This window comes from Chaetodon trifascialis, chromosome 20 (genome assembly GCF_039877785.1).
Source record: "Chaetodon trifascialis isolate fChaTrf1 chromosome 20, fChaTrf1.hap1, whole genome shotgun sequence".
NCBI lineage: Eukaryota > Metazoa > Chordata > Actinopteri > Chaetodontiformes > Chaetodontidae > Chaetodon > Chaetodon trifascialis.
Genome location: NC_092075.1, coordinates 8,169,119 through 8,187,081, shown reverse-complemented (window position 1 = coordinate 8,187,081; position 17,963 = coordinate 8,169,119). Strand labels below are relative to the sequence as shown.

Genomic DNA, 17,963 nt, shown 5'->3' with positions numbered 1-17,963 from the left:
ATTTATTATCACAATAGTGATGGGGGTCGGGACCCCTCCAGAGGGATATATTTTAGGGGTCCCAAGGTGATTATGGAAACATTTCAACATAAAACTATAACATTTCTTTGCTTTTAACTTTTTACATAGGTCGTTCTACCTCTTCAGGCCTCTAAAAGCAAATCAAAGTAACAATATTAAAATACAGGAGAATACAAGTTGATTCAACACCTAAAGGGACAATTCCTCACAAATTACTGCGGTAAAAGTACAAAGCATCAGAATACACACACGGGTTGTGAATTTCAGCAAGTGACGTCAGTAACGTTTCACTCCTGGTTTGTTGATTATATTTTGTATTCATAATCTGAAGCTACAAAGTTATTGGTAACTAGCAAATACATGCAGTGGGGTAAAATGTACAATTTTAAAGAGAAGAAAGAAGCAGGAAATGGAAACTGGAAACACTCAAGTGAAGTACGAAAACCTCAAAATTGTACTTACGGACAGTACTTGAGTAAATGTACCTCCCGCCGTTGACTGTGGGTGATACCCTGCAGTGGATATGTAGGGAAAGTCAAGACCACCCTACCGGACACAAGCGTGGTAAAAACATATTTGAACGTTCACGTAGGGTTAATGCAATACTTGAGATTTGATGCTACATGTTATGCAGCCTGAAAGAGGTTAGGGAAGGAATGCTGCCCTGTGAGACACAGTGTACCTTGTGGCAGTGATTTAGTGAGCTGTGGCTCTGTCATCCTGTATGCCTGCAGTAAAGAAAAGTTGACTTGAGGTCACACCGCCAGCAGTTGGCGCTTATAATTTAGCAGAACAACACACATGCGCATCGTGTAGACTCGCCTGAGCTGTCATCACATAAAGGACACGTGAGGTAACCACACATGGAAATCTGATTTAGGAGCACAACAAGGCGCCCCGGTTGTACTTGTGGCTCCGAATGTGTCCCCACATGTTCTCTTCTCACCACATTTATCAGAATCGGTGCTGGCAGCAGCCGAACCCGCCCGGTGGGTTTGTTCTACCTACGATAGTCTGCACCTTTAAGCCCACAGAGTGCACCGAGTTCATGTGTCCGTAAAGGCGGCACGATATGACCGAGCACCGCTCACCGCGTAGACTACAGTAGGACGGCGTACCTACAGTTAACCTGGCAGGAGCGAGCAAAATGTCTGTGTCTTTAAAAAGAAACTCTTTGCCGAGTGGTGCATGATGTCAGGCTGCTTGCAGTCCGTCTACTGTTCATGTGAGCGGCGTTCACTTCCTGCAAAGGGACAGAAGCGGGCAGAGAGAGAGTGGGATAGAGAGATGGGGGACGAACGGCCAAGATAGGACGAGAGTGATAGAGTAAGCCAGCGGACGGAGGGGAAACCGGGGCCTGCCTTTTTTTAAACACCCCGCAAACTTTAGAGGTGATCCGGAGAGAAAGCCTGCCACATCTGCGCCAGCTGACAGCCGCAGTTTATGGAATAGCGACATATCGGGTAAATATATCCCCCCTCTGTCTTGGCTTGATGTTTACACTGCTTGGTTTGTATGACGCATAGATTTTTTTTTCTTTTTTTGGGGGGCATTATTCTCTTGCTTCTTCTTCTTCTTCTTCTTCACAGGCAGCTGCATACCCCGACAATGTGCTGACATTACAGCGTGAGAGTTCATTTTGATCTAACTAGCAGCAAAACTAACTTAGTCTCTTCAACTTTTATGAAGTATTAGCAGGAAATGTGAATAGAGGTTTTTTTATTATTATTCACCGCCGGAGGATGGTAGGTGATTCCCGCAGAAAAGTGCATAGTGTAGCACGCGCCGCCGGAGGAATTTAATCACGTTATCACCCAGAAACTGGAGTCTAATTATAACGTTAGCCAGCGCTTTTAAACGCATCACCGCAGGAAATTGTGTTGTTATTAGTTTCTGCTGTGCGAGTGGAGAAAGTGGTGTGATTTGATCGGTCTTGCGTCACGATGAAGTGTAAAAAAAAAAAATCTCCACCCATAATGCATCCATTGTGGTGCTATATGGTGCATGTGTGCTATGAGGCATATTTTACACCAACCAGTTGAGGCTGTTCCTCTTGTCAGACCTATTGTCCGACATGTGAGTACAATGTGTGCAATGTTCCTTCTATAATTATTATTTTTTTTTAATATTGCCTTACAAGCTAAGCTGTCTGTCACATTCACAGTCATTCCTAAAATGCTATAAAATGTTTAGGTGTGAGGGGCCAGAGTGCATCGAGCAAGTTAAAGTCATTATGTTTTTTAAAAAAGTTTATTTTTTTCCACTTTGCCTGCTGGAGTGTCAGTTGTGGCTGTGTTTACCTTACCTGAACCCTGCCATCTGACTTTACATACAAACCCCCACCTCCTCCTCCTCCTCCTCCTCCTGTGTGTACATGGGTGCAGTCTAGTGTGCATGTAGCAATTTTCTTCATTTCCTGTCACTTTCCTTCCCTCTTGCGTGCTCTCGTTCTTATCCTCCGCTGTCAAGTCGAGGCGTGTGTATTTTCTCAAGATGACAAAAATATCCCAAATATTTGCGTGTAGGTTACGGCCTATATCTTGTCTTTGTCACGCGCTGAACAGCCCAGGGTGTGCGTTGTAGTATATCTAGCAGGTGCCACACAGGTCAGAGGTTAAAACAAGGCTTAGGGCAGCGTGGCGTGTTCAAAAGCACGTCCCTTATCATTTTACAGTGTTGAATGCCACTTCAGAGTGTTTGAGCGTTTTAGTGCCCATCTGTTTCTGCTTCTCCCGTGGAAAAAAACATATCATGGGGCGGATAACGAGATGTATTGTACTTCCCTTTTGAATAACTAAATCAGTATGTATCCACAGGTGTACCTGCCAGCCCTAAGGCAACACAAAGGCAGCTTTTATCAAGGTAGTTTATGATATCCCCCAACCACCCCCCTGCAATACGTGGAAATCAGTTCGGGGTAATGCGGGTTTGTGCTGCCAAGTTTCTATCTTCAGAGTTTAACACAACATACATGGAAAATGCAGGACTTTTTTTTCTCTTTCTCTCTAAACGGAGCTCTTCCAACACCACTCGTCTTTGACTTGGACGTCTGCCAAAGGGTTGTGATGGCTCTCAACAGCTGTATTTGTCTGTGTGTGCGTGTTTGCGTGTGTCGATGAGTGCGTTAGCGTGTGTTTGTGAGTGTGCGTGCATGTGTGTGCTCTCGCTGTGTCCCAGGATGCCCTTCCTCCATAGGCCTTACACTATACAGCATTCCACAAGGGGGCCCGAGGCTATGTGCAAGTGGGGAGTGTCAAGGAGAGAGAACGACAACACAGTTTCAAATGCAGCTGATGCGGATACAGACCGAAAGAGGGAGAGAATACAAAGACAGAGAGGTTCTTGCCTCATTGAGGGTCTTGCCTCATCTCTTGTTAAACCCATAAATGAACTAGAATTGATGTTGCCTCAACAGATTCACTGTTGGAAAAAAAAAAAAAAAAGTACCTTCAGGTTGCAACCTCTATAAAATTCCCCCAGATACAAGGTAGAAGAGTAACACTGTAAAGATATTAAAAACCTTAACTAGAGATTTGTTCCGTTACTTTATTAAAAAAACATTTATTCATCCAAGCTGCATTTAAAACCTGGAGACTTGTTTTTGCCCCTGCTTCATTTGCTTTTCGTGTGTGTGTGCGTGCCCTCAGGCTTCGTTACACTTTTCTTTGTACTGTATATGCGTGTATACTCAAGTGGGGAGTGTGTTTACGTGTGTATGATTTTCCTTTCCTGAGACAGTAATGAGTCACTGCTGATGGTATTCGATACAGCGCACCAGTCATACATCATATTCTCATACATTAGTCTTCTATTTTCTCCGTAGTGTAGATCCTGTTCTAGTTAAACGCCGATGGATAAAATAATTTTAAAAAATGTGCTCAGGCTTGTTGGTTGCTTTTAATGGAACCGAAATTCAAACAGTGAACTGGAAGAAATGTGTTTTGTCTGAGTGTTAAGCCGGAGAGACCCAGCACAGATCAAGAAATCACAGTTTCACAGCTGTTGGAGATGTAAACCATGTATTTTATTTGAACTCCAATTTTATCTACATTTTCTGGAACAAAAAGGTCGGTCTGTGCTCCAGCACACAGTAGTTTCTAATTGAGTGTGTAGGTGTCAAGGTGGTTTGGTGGTGGCAACATTTGAAATCTGCTCACAAATTATACTTAACTATTTCCAGATCTGCATTGCATTGGTTCTGTTTGACCAACAAGCAAACGTTTTGTCGTGTAGTTTTTCCTCATGCGGCATTTATTGCAGAGCACTTAAATTATTTAAGGAAACTGAAAGGAAAGTAAGATAGCTTTGCTGTCTTGTTAGGCCAGTCAGTATCAGAGGCCTTCAGTATAAATGCCCATAAGTCCGTAAGGCATACAAAAGCTTTGAAAGATACAAACATGGCTTGGTTACCTGTGAAAGAAAAGTATCTGCTCAAGTCCACATGTGGGTTTCAAGGTGTAAATTCTGAACTCCTGAAATATAAATGAATAACAAGCAAAGCCGGAGGCCCCAGTGACCTCACCTTGTCCACATATTTTCTTATTAAAGCCTAAATTAAATCTGGAGTCACATCAAATCAGATTGACTACTACATGGGTGAATTTGGCAGCACTGCTGAAAGATGGATTTACTTAGATAAACTAAATTACCTCCAAATAACCAGTGTTACATTGGTCTGTCTTACCACTAATACACAGGAGCTACCCGGTATGATTCCCACCTGAGTCAATGGCCAAAAAGATTTGGTCAGAAAGAGGCAAAAGAGCCAAAAAAGAGAGATCAGCAGTTTGTCTTTTGATGATCTATGTGTATGTGTAAGTTGGCACCAGAGGATTTCCAGGACACTATTATTTCTTTGCTTTGAAAGGTGACTTCCAAAGCTTTAATTTGTGGGAGAATTTGCCATTAGATTTTGTCTGTTTCTCTTACATTCAGCCTCATGGAGGGCAACAGATTTGAAGATAAGACAAAACATATAGACATAGGTGTGGCTTTAAAATGACTATCACAGTGTAGCTTCAGATCTAAGTTTCTGATACCATAACGTATAAATTTCAGCTTTCTTGTCATTTATTGTACTCAAACACGCAGGTTCTGACCATTTATGTTCACGCTGAAATGCAGGAAAGTGGGGAGAATAATGAGGGAGCAAGTGAGAGAAAGAGAGGATCAGCAAAAGCCATTAGGAATCTTGAAATGTAACTGATTTGGGCTGCTTTGGCTCGCTACGTGCTTTTCAGGATGCCTTCCAAGAATTTAGACAATGAACAGTAAACATGGCATGTTCCTGAGAACAATTCCACATTAGATCTCAATGATCACGTGTCTCTCTTTTTTCCTCAGAATCGACAGCCCCCACACCACAGTACGTTGCAGATAACTGTAGCAGCTACATTTCATGTTCCCTGTGTATGCACTGTACTTACACTTGACAAGGAGCTCTCACAAACTGGCAAATGTGCAGAATCTCTCTCTCTCTGTCTCCCCCTCTCTCTCTATCTCACTCTGTCTCAGAGAGATTTCTGGTAAGTGACATGTTTGGCCGTTGGCATAATGCCTAGCAAGATCACATGGCATGAATGTCGTGCCTGTGTTTGTGTGAGAGTGTGTGAGTGTGTGTGAGAGAGAGATTGTGTATGTCTGTGCATTTGCGCCTGAGTAGAAAAAAGAAAAGAAAGGGAGCCTGTGCACATCTGATTGTTCCAAGTATTTTCAGCATGAATAGGAGTACATAGCCGTAGCAGAGAATTACAGAGTGCTGAGAAGTATGACGAGGATGTGTTTCTGATACAGTCATGAGATCGCATTGCAAACTGCATGGAAAATTAGATTTTGCACAATAACACTTCATAGTCAAAGCTATTTTGCTTCATTTGATGGTATTTGTGGCAGAAGCACATTAAAAATTCATGAATGTTATTTCGCCTTATAGAGAGCTTATTTCACTTGTTAATGTAATATGCATTAGGAGGTATTCTGAAAAGCTTAAAAGATTTCCAAGTTGTCATACTTGTGTAATCACCCTTAGTATTACCTGTCACTTGATTTGCAGGTCAGGGAACCTTAGCTGAACTGCTTTCCAGTGTGTCAGGGCTCACGACAATAAGGTCACTGCCACTCACTTAAATAAGTCAAGGGAAAAAAAATGTGTGGGCTCAAATCAACTTTTTAACCACCCCTATCTTTGCAAAGGCTTCACTGTAACTGAAGACAACAGCCTGAGTAGGTTTAGAACAATTTTCTCAGATCCTTTTGAGTTTCAGTGAGGGGACATTAGATTTACTGTGAAAGTCAAACCTATAATTCGGGGGATGACGCACGCAGACATGCACAAACACACACACACACATTCACAAACACGTAAATAAACCCCACAGAATCATGCAGATACACACACGCTCACTCACAAGTAGACAGAAAGAGAGAGAGAGCGAGAGCACTGTGGATGGCATTTATCCTTGCAGCCCACCTCAATTTTCCATGCTCTTTTGCTGTGTGATGTACATAATTAAATTGCTGCAAACTTAAAGCCTCTCTCAAGACTCCTGCCGGTAAACAAAGCTTGCTAATTAGTGCATAAGGTAATAAGTGAGGGAAGCAAATAGGCTGACCCCCTTTCTGTGGCGATGACCTGTCCTGTATGTGCTCTTCATGTCCTAACAGCCTGGCAGAATGCTGGTAGGGGCCAGTGGAAAAAGACAGGAATCTGAGGCGGGTAGTTTTCACTACAGGGCCACCCCCCCCCACCCCCCACCCTTCCTACTTCCACAGCTAACATACGTTAGCAATTACTGCTAAATCACAGCATTACCTGCCTGATGCTTTGATTACAACTGTGATCCCTGCAGAAGGTGAAAGCCACGCTCACCTGCAATGTTGTCCTGACGTTTATTGGTTTGTAATGTATTTAAGTGCAAGTAATTTGTTTTGAGGTTTTTCTGATGGCAGCAATTCATTTTACAATCCCCCGATGTGCTCTGTTTTTGTACAGTTATTTCTAAAGATTCCAAATAATATTCGTATTCATTTTTTTTTTGCCAAGATTTAGATGAGAGGATTAATACCACACTCAGTATGTAGCTACGACGAGGAGATGGTTAGTACTAATAGCATAAAGATGCAAAACGGGAAATAGCTAGCCCAGCAAGGATTAAAAGGAAAAGAAAACAGCACCACTGAAGCTCATATTTAACAAATTATGTCTTGTTTGTTTCATCCATACAAAAAGTGGTGGTTATCCAGAAGCCTCACGATGACAATACTCACTGCTCGTAGGCAAGAAATAATCCAGCATGTAACCCCCTCGGAAAACCACTGTCACTTGTTGTTTGTACACTCTAGTTTTTGTAGGGATTAAACAAATGAAGTATTATGTGTTAATGTGTGAGTTTTAGATGTTCTGGTTGCCACTTTTGTATTTACCATTGGACAGTGAGCGGGCTTACTATTTCCCGTTTCCAATCTTTGTGCTAAAATAAGCTAACCAGCCGTATGTGTATCGTACAAATAAGTGAGTGGTATCAATCATCGTCTCTAACTTTTGCCAAACTGTTGTTAAAGCGTATGTCAGAAAACTTTTGCTTTAATGTAATAGTAATGTTTTCATTGATAAAATGTCCCTTTATAGCTACATAAAAGGACAGGTCTTTATGCTAGGCAGCACGTGTGGGGCATTGGCTAGCAAGAAGGTCCATGTGTGTTCCTAGAACTGGAGTTGGTCCCCCAGGCGGTGCTCAGTGCCCACTGCTCCCAATCCCTAAAATGGGCAAATTCAGAGAATAAAGGAAAGGAAAAACCTCTTGCTATCAATTTAAAATGACCCGGGAGACACTTTGAGGTAATAATAAAAAGCGACCAGTGTGCTTTACCGCATGTTTTAGCCGCTGTGTGCTGCCTTTGTCCATGTTTACTCACTTCTGACTTGAGACGGAGATAAACAAGCTCTGTGCGCATAGGTGAGCTGGGGTCCTTCTCAGTGTGTGATGAGGTTAACCAAGGTGACATGTTATTTGAGCACATGTATGCTAGCTTAGTCTGGTGCTGACTGAAAGATTCTTAGGTCACAGTGTGTGCGTGTGTGTCCGGGGGTTGGTGGTGGGGGGGTTAGGCACTCAAAATAAATGTGTATGTACTGCTTTGCACTTGAACAAACCCTCTTTTATGTCACATTATAACACTAGACAACATTATGATTTTCATCATGGGAAATCCTTGCTGCATGTCATGAGACACTCTTTTGAGTCACCTACCCTGATCATGGTATCAAACAGCATTTCGTTCCCCCGCTGTTCTTTCTTTCCGTGCAAGAGAATGAATTAAAGCATTCTGTGCGCTGTAACTGAAAAATGTACAGTGGATGTGGGCACTGCTCTCTCTCTCTGTATGTCTTTGTGTGGGTGTGTGGGTGTGTGTTTGTGTATGCCTGTCTGTAGACAGTGGGGCACTGATGCTGAAAGATGTGTCCTCATTTTTGCATTGCACTTGGCTCCTCTGGCGGTCATGTTGGGCTGCTCTGATGTCACGCATGTGTCATTGCCGAACATTCAGCTCCGAAACGACAGCGCGCGGTGATCAAAATGGCATGTTTATTCTCTCCATAGCTTCGCCCTCTCGCTACTTCTGTGTCTGCCACTCATTCTTTTACGGCGGTATGTGCATTGGAAAGTCTTTTTTGTCATTTTGCGCCCCACATCCACCCCCATCAGGATCTCACAAGGGGAAAAAAGCACTGGTTTCACTGGGAACATAAACACTTAAGGGTGTGACAATCCTATTACAGCCAAACCTCATTTTATGTATTCTTTAAATTCCTCTCACTGTGCACACCCCTACTTGATTGACAATGTCGCTGCAGACATTGTCCTCAATTTTTAATTGTTCTTGGATGAATAACCACTGGCATAACCTGTCACATTCTTCCAACATGTGAATACATATCGACCTTTTCATTTAAATTGTTGTGACGTGTTCCTAACAGGTAGAAGTTTACCCGTGCTAACGTTGAACTGCTAAAGGGAGTAAACTAGGACGCATCCATGTTTGAAGCCCTGAAATGATCCAGTTAAATACGAGCCATGACAGAAGGTAATGAAACGGTGTTTAAACAGTCTGCACTGTTGTCTTTCCCAGGAGAGTTTTTTCAGTGTGTGCCTCACCAACTACAAGAATGTGAATGTGGCACCAGCCTTTCTAACAATGTTAGTTATATTTTCCAATATTTTGCTGGATAACAAGTAAGACCATGTCATTCTTTCAAAGGCACCACCCCCAAAATCTCTTATGTGTTATTTTCAGATGACTTACATTTTAGTATTGAAGAGGGTTTTGGATTGATGAAGCTTCAAAACTGATAAATAATACATGTTTGTTTGTTTGTGGTTTAGCCTTGAAATTCCCCAGGCAAGAATTAAGCTGTTTGCGGTTAAAGTTGGCGGGAACCACCCACCAGTCAGTAGAACCGATGACGCTCCTTGGATGAGTCTGAAAGAGCAAACCCAGCTGGCTTTGACGTTGAGATAACATTTGACCTGGATGACTAAAAATCCTCATAGAAAAAGATCACAAAGCTGATATAGGGACCAACATATCCACCAGCCACATGTGGAGACAAAAGACTGCCATACTTAAAAGTGAAAGAGATGAGTGGAAGAAGAATGTTAGGTGTGGTAAACAGCTAAAAATATTCTCATCATAGTATCACCCTTAAAGGTACCTTGTCTTTATGACCACTGATAGCCATATGATGCATTGTTTTTATGATAGGGTCCCTGTTTCATTTTTGTCATTCAACAATTGACCATTTTGCAAAAAAAAACAAAAACATCACAATGCACCAACCAAGGCAGTGAAGAAGAAGACTGCAAGCTAGCAAACATGGATGTAAACAACTCAGGATTTTATAATGGGAGTTGTTTTAAAGAAGCACACTCAATGGGTTTATTATGCCTCATTTGGCCTCACGTTGTGTTATGTGTTGGCTCATCGGACACCTTTAAGTAAGGCTGGGACAATAAGACATTTAGAGTTATAGATAAATTAAGGCCCAAAACATTCATAAACAGTATTAAAAAACAATACTCACTCCATTCATGTGGCATGTACAAATGGAATCTGGACTTTCTCACCCAGTCCATTCACTTGGTATCTGCTTTCTGTAGTATGTATGTAGTACCTATATGCTTCCATTACATGCTGATTCATTCTATTTCCTCCATGTTTTACGATCTCATGCACCATGAAAATCTAATCTCGCTTGGAACAAATGCATAGGGAGTGTCACCACTGATATGCGCCCGCAAACATACAGACATCCTGTGAAATCTAACCTAATTGCAGCTCTTGTGTGACAGTCAGTGACACTCAGCAGGCTCATCTCATGGCCCCTCTTGTCCCCAGATGAAGGTCACGTTCAGAAGGATATCAATGAGATTTTAGGGCTTTGTGCTTTTGAAACAAAGTGCAAGCAGCTGCACAAATCCACCGTGTTTTAGCATACTTGAGTATCAAATGTCTTGTGGCCAGGAGTGCTAGCACAGCAGTGACACACCTGCTTTGTTATTGTACTTGCGAGAATAAATTATCATGGCACTCTAAAGTCAGGCATCAACTACAGCCAATTAGCTCCTTAAACCAGTGCACTCCCTACCATGACACAATCACAGTTAGAGAATGAGGAGGCACATTCAAGATGCCAAAGGAGTGTAAACCGACATCTTTGTCAAAGCGGAGTCACAAGGCACGAGTGCAACACCCGAACTGTGAAGCCAAGGGCAAATGATGTTTATTTAAAGTGAAATGCAATTTTCTGGAGATCTGTTCGCATCCATCTAACTTTGTACCATGAAAAGTTTTATATATTTCTCTCCTGTTTCATTTATAAAGCTACATTTACATTGTTGACACTTTTTTAGGTACACCTAGCTAATAACCCTCCCCGTTTCTTTCTGGGCGATCACTTTCCTACAGTCCCTAACGGTGCAATTAAAATGCAAATAAAGATGCCACCCGCACCGGAATTGACACCAATATCAGTCTGCCCTCCATTTCTTTTCAAGTTATGTCAGGGCAATACTTGAAAATAGAACAAAGGTGAAAAACAAATCTGCCCAAGCCCATCAAACCTGATACTTTGCTGGCAGAAGATTAATGCGAGCCTGCATGAAATTAGGGCCCTTGGGCTTATGGAGAATGTACAGTTCTGCGTTGTATTTTGGACACCCACCAGTCACATGGCAGCTGCAAGCCGATGCCAATGTAGAGGATTTATTAGTAAGAAACTGTACCAGAAAAAAGAGGTATCACATTGAAGTCATTGTGCAGTATATTTTATCTTTGTGTACATGCACAAATGCTGCTGATTAACATACAAACATTGACTCTGCTGATGCCTCCTGAATCGTCTCTTGTGTTAGTGGACTCTCTCTTCTCTCATTTTCTTCCTGCGCCGCTCACGTACTTTCCCTTTTAAGTTGGAAATAGGGGGAATTTTCGATCTTGTGTCAGCATTTGTTCAAAATATCTCAGTCTTACGTGAGTCCAGGGCCTGAGATCACGTCACACATATGTGTTGCCATAAACTGGAACAATCTGCGGGCCCCCGTTGTTCTGCAATATGAGCTTAGTATTACCAAAAAAATCCAGCCGCGTTTGTCCTTCAACGCTTTCCCGTTTCGTTCTCATGTTAGACTGAATTCTGTTCCCTTTTGCTTTGCGTAGAGCAGGATTTTCTCTCCCTGAAAATGGCAGTCTGGGAAGCCTCTTTGGTGGAGCTGACATTTTGGAGTCAGTAATGTGGAGGTGGAATCTCTTTTGATTAGAACAAAGTGTCAGTTTGTTGATATCACTTGGCTTCGTCTGTTGCCTCGCTATGAAAAGCAGACACCGAATGAAATGAGATGAAATTACACCACACACCAAGTTATCGCCCATTCTGATAAAGTTTTGAATGGGAATATGATTGGAACAGCCAATCAGGTCTGTTTAGCCTATTAGTATTTTTGATTTATTTTTCTCTTTTTTTCCAGCCTCTCTTTATTTTTGTCATCTTGGCTTCTACAGTTTTCTCTCCTCGTCCAGAAGTCTTTCTGAGCTTTGCTTTTTTTTTCTGTCACTCCCTTTAATTTCCCAATTCCTCTCTAACTCGTTTCACCCTGTGAATGTGCTCTGTCAACTTCTCTCTTGTTCTTTTCTATTTGCATCTTTCACACACACACTCCCTCTCCCTGTCCTCTCTCCTTTTGTTCGTTTACCTCCTCTATTCCACTCCTCCTTTTCGCCTCTCTCAGTTTAATCTCCCTCCCCTGTCTGTAGCTCTTCAACTCTCCACTGTACGCCCAAAAGTCATCATGTATGTTCAAGGGTACGTGGGTTGATGTGTTTGTGTGTATGGGTGTATATGCAGCCACCCTGATGTCCTAGTCACCGGAGTTTGGTGTGATGTAGTAGCCGCTGCTAGTGTTTGTTTGTTTACCTCCCACAGCCACTTGGAGTTCATTAGCAATGCCTTTGCCTCAGGAGAATCACTCGCACACGCATAAATGCACACACACATACATGCTCTTCCTCTGTCTTTTCCACTGTTTTTTCCTCTTGCACGTAATCACCATGACAAGCTAAACTGACAGGTAGCCCATTGTTACAGGAGTAACAATATGTACACGTGTGCATGTTAACATTGAGCATTTCCTTTGTCCCTGCACGAGAAAATGGATGGGTGCATGTTATTGTTCATTTTGCACAAATTGAGCCTTTGATTGTCTGATTTAAGGGGAAATAAAAGGTGACCACTAATTACAGCAGCAGCAGGCAGTAATATTGTATGTGATAGGGCTGGGCAGTAAACCAAATTTATCAATTTAGCAAAATTACGAATCTTATACAAATCCAAGTCTCAAACTGCTGATTGAATTGTCTGAATTACAGATAATCAAATTGAGGACAGCTACAAAAACCAGCAGGTCTGTCACTTTTTCAAAAAAATCAGCTTTGAATGATTGAGAAATGAAATATTTGTTCTAATAAACTGGGGCACATAGCTGAGCATATCTGAGGTTGTTCACTTCACATGCAGCGTATCTGCTGCCTCATTTTTGACCGCTCGGAGCAAACAACATATGGCTAACTTGTTAGCATGCAGTTGAGCAGATTCTGAATACCATTAGCATTCATTTTGAGTCGTACCTCTGGCCACCTGGTAAACATAAGCCCAGTATTCACTCTCCTTTTATCTCTGTTTTTGGTCTCTACCAACTGCTGAGGAAAATATCTTGCTCTCTAACTCCTGGGTACTGCTAACCGCTAACTTTGTCTGCTTTTTGCTGTGAGGTCCAGGTGGGTTAGAGGGAATTTATTAGATATTTTTTGCAGAACTTAAGTGCCTACTGTGGCCAAAACAATGCTATGAGAGCAGTGAGAGTGAACCAAAAGGATAAAGATGTGAGCAGGAAAAACTAAACAATGTGCTAAAGGAAGCTATAACACTCCGCACATCTGAGGGGAACTGCAGAGGGATGTGTGATTCTGTTGGTTTGTCACTACGAACCACTCTTATTGATTATTGCTGCTTTAAGTGACAAGCTGACACACCTCAGAGTCATTGTTAGGGTGATGTTACATATGCATTCAACAGTCCAGTCAAAAAGTCCAGAAAACTGTTGAATGCTTGTCCTGTATTAATCAGGATAAATGAATTAGATGTGAGCCGGTGCACTGATGAACTCCCAAAACCCCCCATTGTTTCATTTGATATTATCTAACTAATTGCGACAAGACACAGGTTTTAGGTCGCCATCCAGCCCGAGTATGTGATTCTTCTACATGACTTTATATCCACATCGTCATTTTTCTGTTGCCACAGGCAGCATTGTGGCATTAGTTAAACCTGAAATTCAGCCTTTTTTCCCCCCTCCTAGTCAGACCAAGAGTTACATTATTGGTGCATATTGAGTGAATACAAGTGGAAAGATACCAGACAATATTCAGCCCACAACAAATCATTTCATAGTTGTCTGTTTGTTACATAACTGTGTGAATCATAGGGAGACTTTTTTTTTTTTTTTTTTATAAGAAAAGATGATTTTGATCCTGACTATGTGCAGACAACTTCACCCAGCGGGGTCTATGCTCAGAGAATGATGTTGCATTATAAGCAGTGATAAGCAGCCTCTCTCGCTCTCTCTCGCTCTCTCTCGACATCCCATAATGATACTCAGACAGACTCAGGCAGACACCCGCTCGGTCCCGATTGGTAGAACTGTTGCCAGGGAGCGTTGCCGTCTCAACGTGGATAGAATCTGTTGTCTGGTACACTTTAGACATGAGAACAACTGCAGGATCTGAATATTTATAACGAGGGGACTGTTCATATTGAGATTGTATAGAGGCAACATAAGCAAGAGGGGAAGGAGCTGCTCCTCTTCAGCTCGCTTCAAAATTTTCCTGGAGTTTGCTTTTTTTGGTGGATCGCTGCGCTTCAGCTGAGATGTTAATCGATGCTATCACTTATCTGTGTTTGTCTCGTGAATATATCTTTAGGTTGATTGGGTTTTTGCTGTCTGCATCTTGAAAAAAAAGTTGGCACCAACTTAAGTTCAACGTTGAACTTATATGAACTGTTCCATAAAGTGCTAGATGGCCAATGCATGAATCATAATTGTGTATGACTTTTATGGTTTTATGTTTGAATGCTGCCCTATTGTCATTTGGTAGCTACAGTATAACTAGTAATTAAATCTGTGCGTGTGTGTGTGTGTGTGTGTGTGTGTGTGTGTGTGTGTGTGTGTGTGTGTGTGTGTGTGTGTGTGTGTGTGTGTGCCATCTGGCGAATCATCTCATTTCTTCATATTATTCAAATATGCCTGGACCTGCTGCTACAGTTAATAACACTGTGCGTAGGTATGAATCCTTGATTAAAATGGATGTAACACATTCCAACAAAGCAGACAACAGCAATCAGAACAGCATTCAAATCTCATATATCAAGTCACAAACTATGCTGTCTTTCACACACACACACACACACACACACACACACACACACACACATACACATACACACATGCCTGACATACAGTGCCAAAAGTCACAGTTGGGTATATAACAATGATTATAAAAACACGCCTTGGTATGCGAGAAACTTTGACATGGAAATGCAAACACACACTGAAGGAAATGAGGACACAAGCAGCAGAGAGGCATGCACACACACACGCACACGCTCACACACATAATCACTCGTTAGGAAAACAAGTTGAGGGAGTTCATGCCTTATATTTTTTTATCGGGGATGTGCAAAGTCTATATTTAATGCAAGGAGGAGGAGGCTGCAATTTCCGTGTGAATGTTTATGTGCGTGTGCGCGTATATGTGCACTTCTGTACACGTGTGACTGTGCGTGCACATAATTCACATGTACATGCATGTTTGTTTTATATTCATTCGTGCATACATTTGCATGGCGCTCTGTATATGTGCAGTGTGGCAACCGCCGTCCTGTCTGCCTGACTCAACATATTCTCCATTCACTCTCCTTTGCTCTTTCTCTCCCCCTCCCTCTTCCTCTTTCCCCTCACTGCCCCCCCCCCCCCCCCCCCCCCCCCCACTCCCCTCGCTCTTCTGCCCGGCTGGCACGTACATGCATGTCTGTAGACTCTGTACTGTGCTTGCTGCCGTGGCACGCGCCAACCTCACTGCAATGCAGCCCTGTGTGCATTAATTGGCAGAGAGACAGTGGGTATGTGGTATGCAGGGCGGGAAGGATAGAGAAAAGGGAGGGGGGGAGCAAGAGGCGATGCAAGGACACAATAGTCACAATAACTGACGGACGGACCGATGGACAAGCAGTGTGGCGGGTTCACAGAGGGACAGACAGACAAACAAACAGAATGTGTATTGCTGAGTGTGCACAGGGAGATTACCTGACTGTGTGTTGGCGTGTGTGTAAGAGAACAGAGGGAGTGTGTTTATGCCCATTTGCATTAGTGTGTTTGTGGATTTGTGTCTCCTGCGTTTGACTGTGCTTTTTGTGTGCGCTCACTCATGTGTGTCTATATGTGCCGTGCAGATATCACACTGCTGGGGCAAAGCTCTCTAAACCAAAGACTGACTCACTGTATTCAACGCTTTGTGATATCCTCCCTTTCATATTTCCGCTGTGACTGAAGAGTAAAAGTTTGCTCAGTTTAGCACAACTTTCTCCACTTGAGGTTTCTTTGGCAAAAAATGAAGCGCAGTGTGTCTGGATACTTTCTGGGGACACGCTCAGATATGAAAATGATCTGCATCAGCTTTTTTATTTATCTTTTAACAGATTGCATATTGTGAGGTTTATTACCATCGTGTCTCTTCTACCACAATGCAGCGCAGAGGTCAGAGAGCCTCCCCCACTGTGTTTAGCTGGATTAACACAAAATTTACACCCGTGTGCACATATACAGGAAGAAAATGCATTTACTCATCTGTCACAGCAATTCTGCATTCTTATCCTCCCACACACATCTTTCTGGAAGTTATCCTCTCTCTTAGCTGTTGTCTTTTATCGTTCCTTGCCCGTCACAGGCTGTGACATCTGGCTCCTGTCCTCCCTCATCCACATCAAGCAACATTTAGGCAGGCCTTTCATGCGTTGGTCAAAAAACAGAAAACGGCGAAATGTCACCTGAATAAGCTGAGCCACCATGGTGGAGGCGTAAATTAATCATTTAATTTATCAATTCATGTAGAAATAACAAAATAGTCTTGCGTGAAGACAGAACTTCTCTCCGCTCGTGTGTAGGTGTTTGGCAGAGAGGTCCTTGCATGATTCAGAGAAAATGCACAACACTTGCTCAAAAAGTAAAAGCTCTTTTTTTAACTATTGTCTTCCACAGATTGTAAGAAAATGGGGAATACCTTGCAGTGTTTTTGATTGACCTTTTTAATTCTACAACTGGAAGGATTAGAGGATTACTGCATCGTGTATATGAAAGCTTCCAGTTCAGCAAAGCTTTGCTTTACCGAGATGTGACGCATTCTCTCCAGACTTGCGTCAAAAAGGGATTTCAGAAGTTTCACTATTCGATGTTCTAATTAATTAATGGTGGCTGTGACCTGTGCGAGCTTTTCTCATTTCTCTTTTGTCTTAGTCATTCTCCTCCTCTTTTTGGTAGGCCATATAGGCATCTGTGTCCAGGGGCAAGTGGCAGAAGTTGCTTCAACCTAATTGTCTTTCTCTACTCGTACTGTCCTCAAATGACTTTCTCTCTGTCTCAACTCTCCCCTCCCTCGCTCCCTCCCTCCCTCCTCTGCTTCTCTCTAGCTCTGCCCAGTCTCTGTCTCCGTCTGTAACTGTAGCCTGTGTTTTTCTCTCCCTCCCACTCCCTGCGACGTATAGATACTGCATTGATCAGACACACGCGCGCAGACACATGCACACACACGCACACACTGAGCCTCCTACTCCTTTCATCACTGATTCGCTCTGCTCTGCTCTGCTTTCTTTCTTTCTCCCTCCCCATTCTCTTTCACCCTCTCTCTCTCTCTCTCTCTCTCTCTCTCTCTCTCTCTACAGCGGCACTTGTTGAATTCAACCCTTGGAGAATAGAGAGAGGGGAGAGAAACAGAGAGAGATAATGACAGGGAGGCAGAGGGAGGCTTTGAGACAGCGCTAGAACAGACAGTGAGCAGATAGAATGGGGCTTTGGAGGATATAGAGATAGAAGAAGAAGAGGACGGCTGGGGGAAGACAGACAGAGAAAAGTCAGACAGCAGAGAGAATCGTCTTTGAGACAGTGGGAATGACACTTTAAGTGAAAGAGAGTCGACCAGACGGAGTGCATCAGAGTGCTCTCCTCCCATCTCTAACTACTCCTCTCCTGTCCTGGTCCTGACTGCTGCTGGTGTGTGTTTGTGTGTGCCCAAGGCTCCATGGTGTGTTTTAACCAGAGGACTGGCTTACACAGGTCAGA

General features: G+C 42.8%; 1 protein-coding gene across 3 annotated transcripts in view; it reads left to right on the top strand.

Moving 5' to 3' along the window:
* The first annotated feature begins 1,108 nt into the window (after window positions 1-1,108).
* The window catches only part of LOC139348531 (nucleus accumbens-associated protein 2), a 28,737-nt gene continuing 11,882 nt past the window's right edge, over window positions 1,109-17,963 (top strand). For 2 of the 3 annotated variants that reach the window (XM_070988728.1, XM_070988730.1), the window contains exon 1: window positions 1,109-1,484. The gene's annotated coding sequence lies outside the window, so the exon portion shown is untranslated. Of the gene's footprint in view, window positions 1,485-17,273; window positions 17,958-17,963 lie in introns of those variants that run through there. The other variant, XM_070988731.1, reaches the window with a different exon arrangement.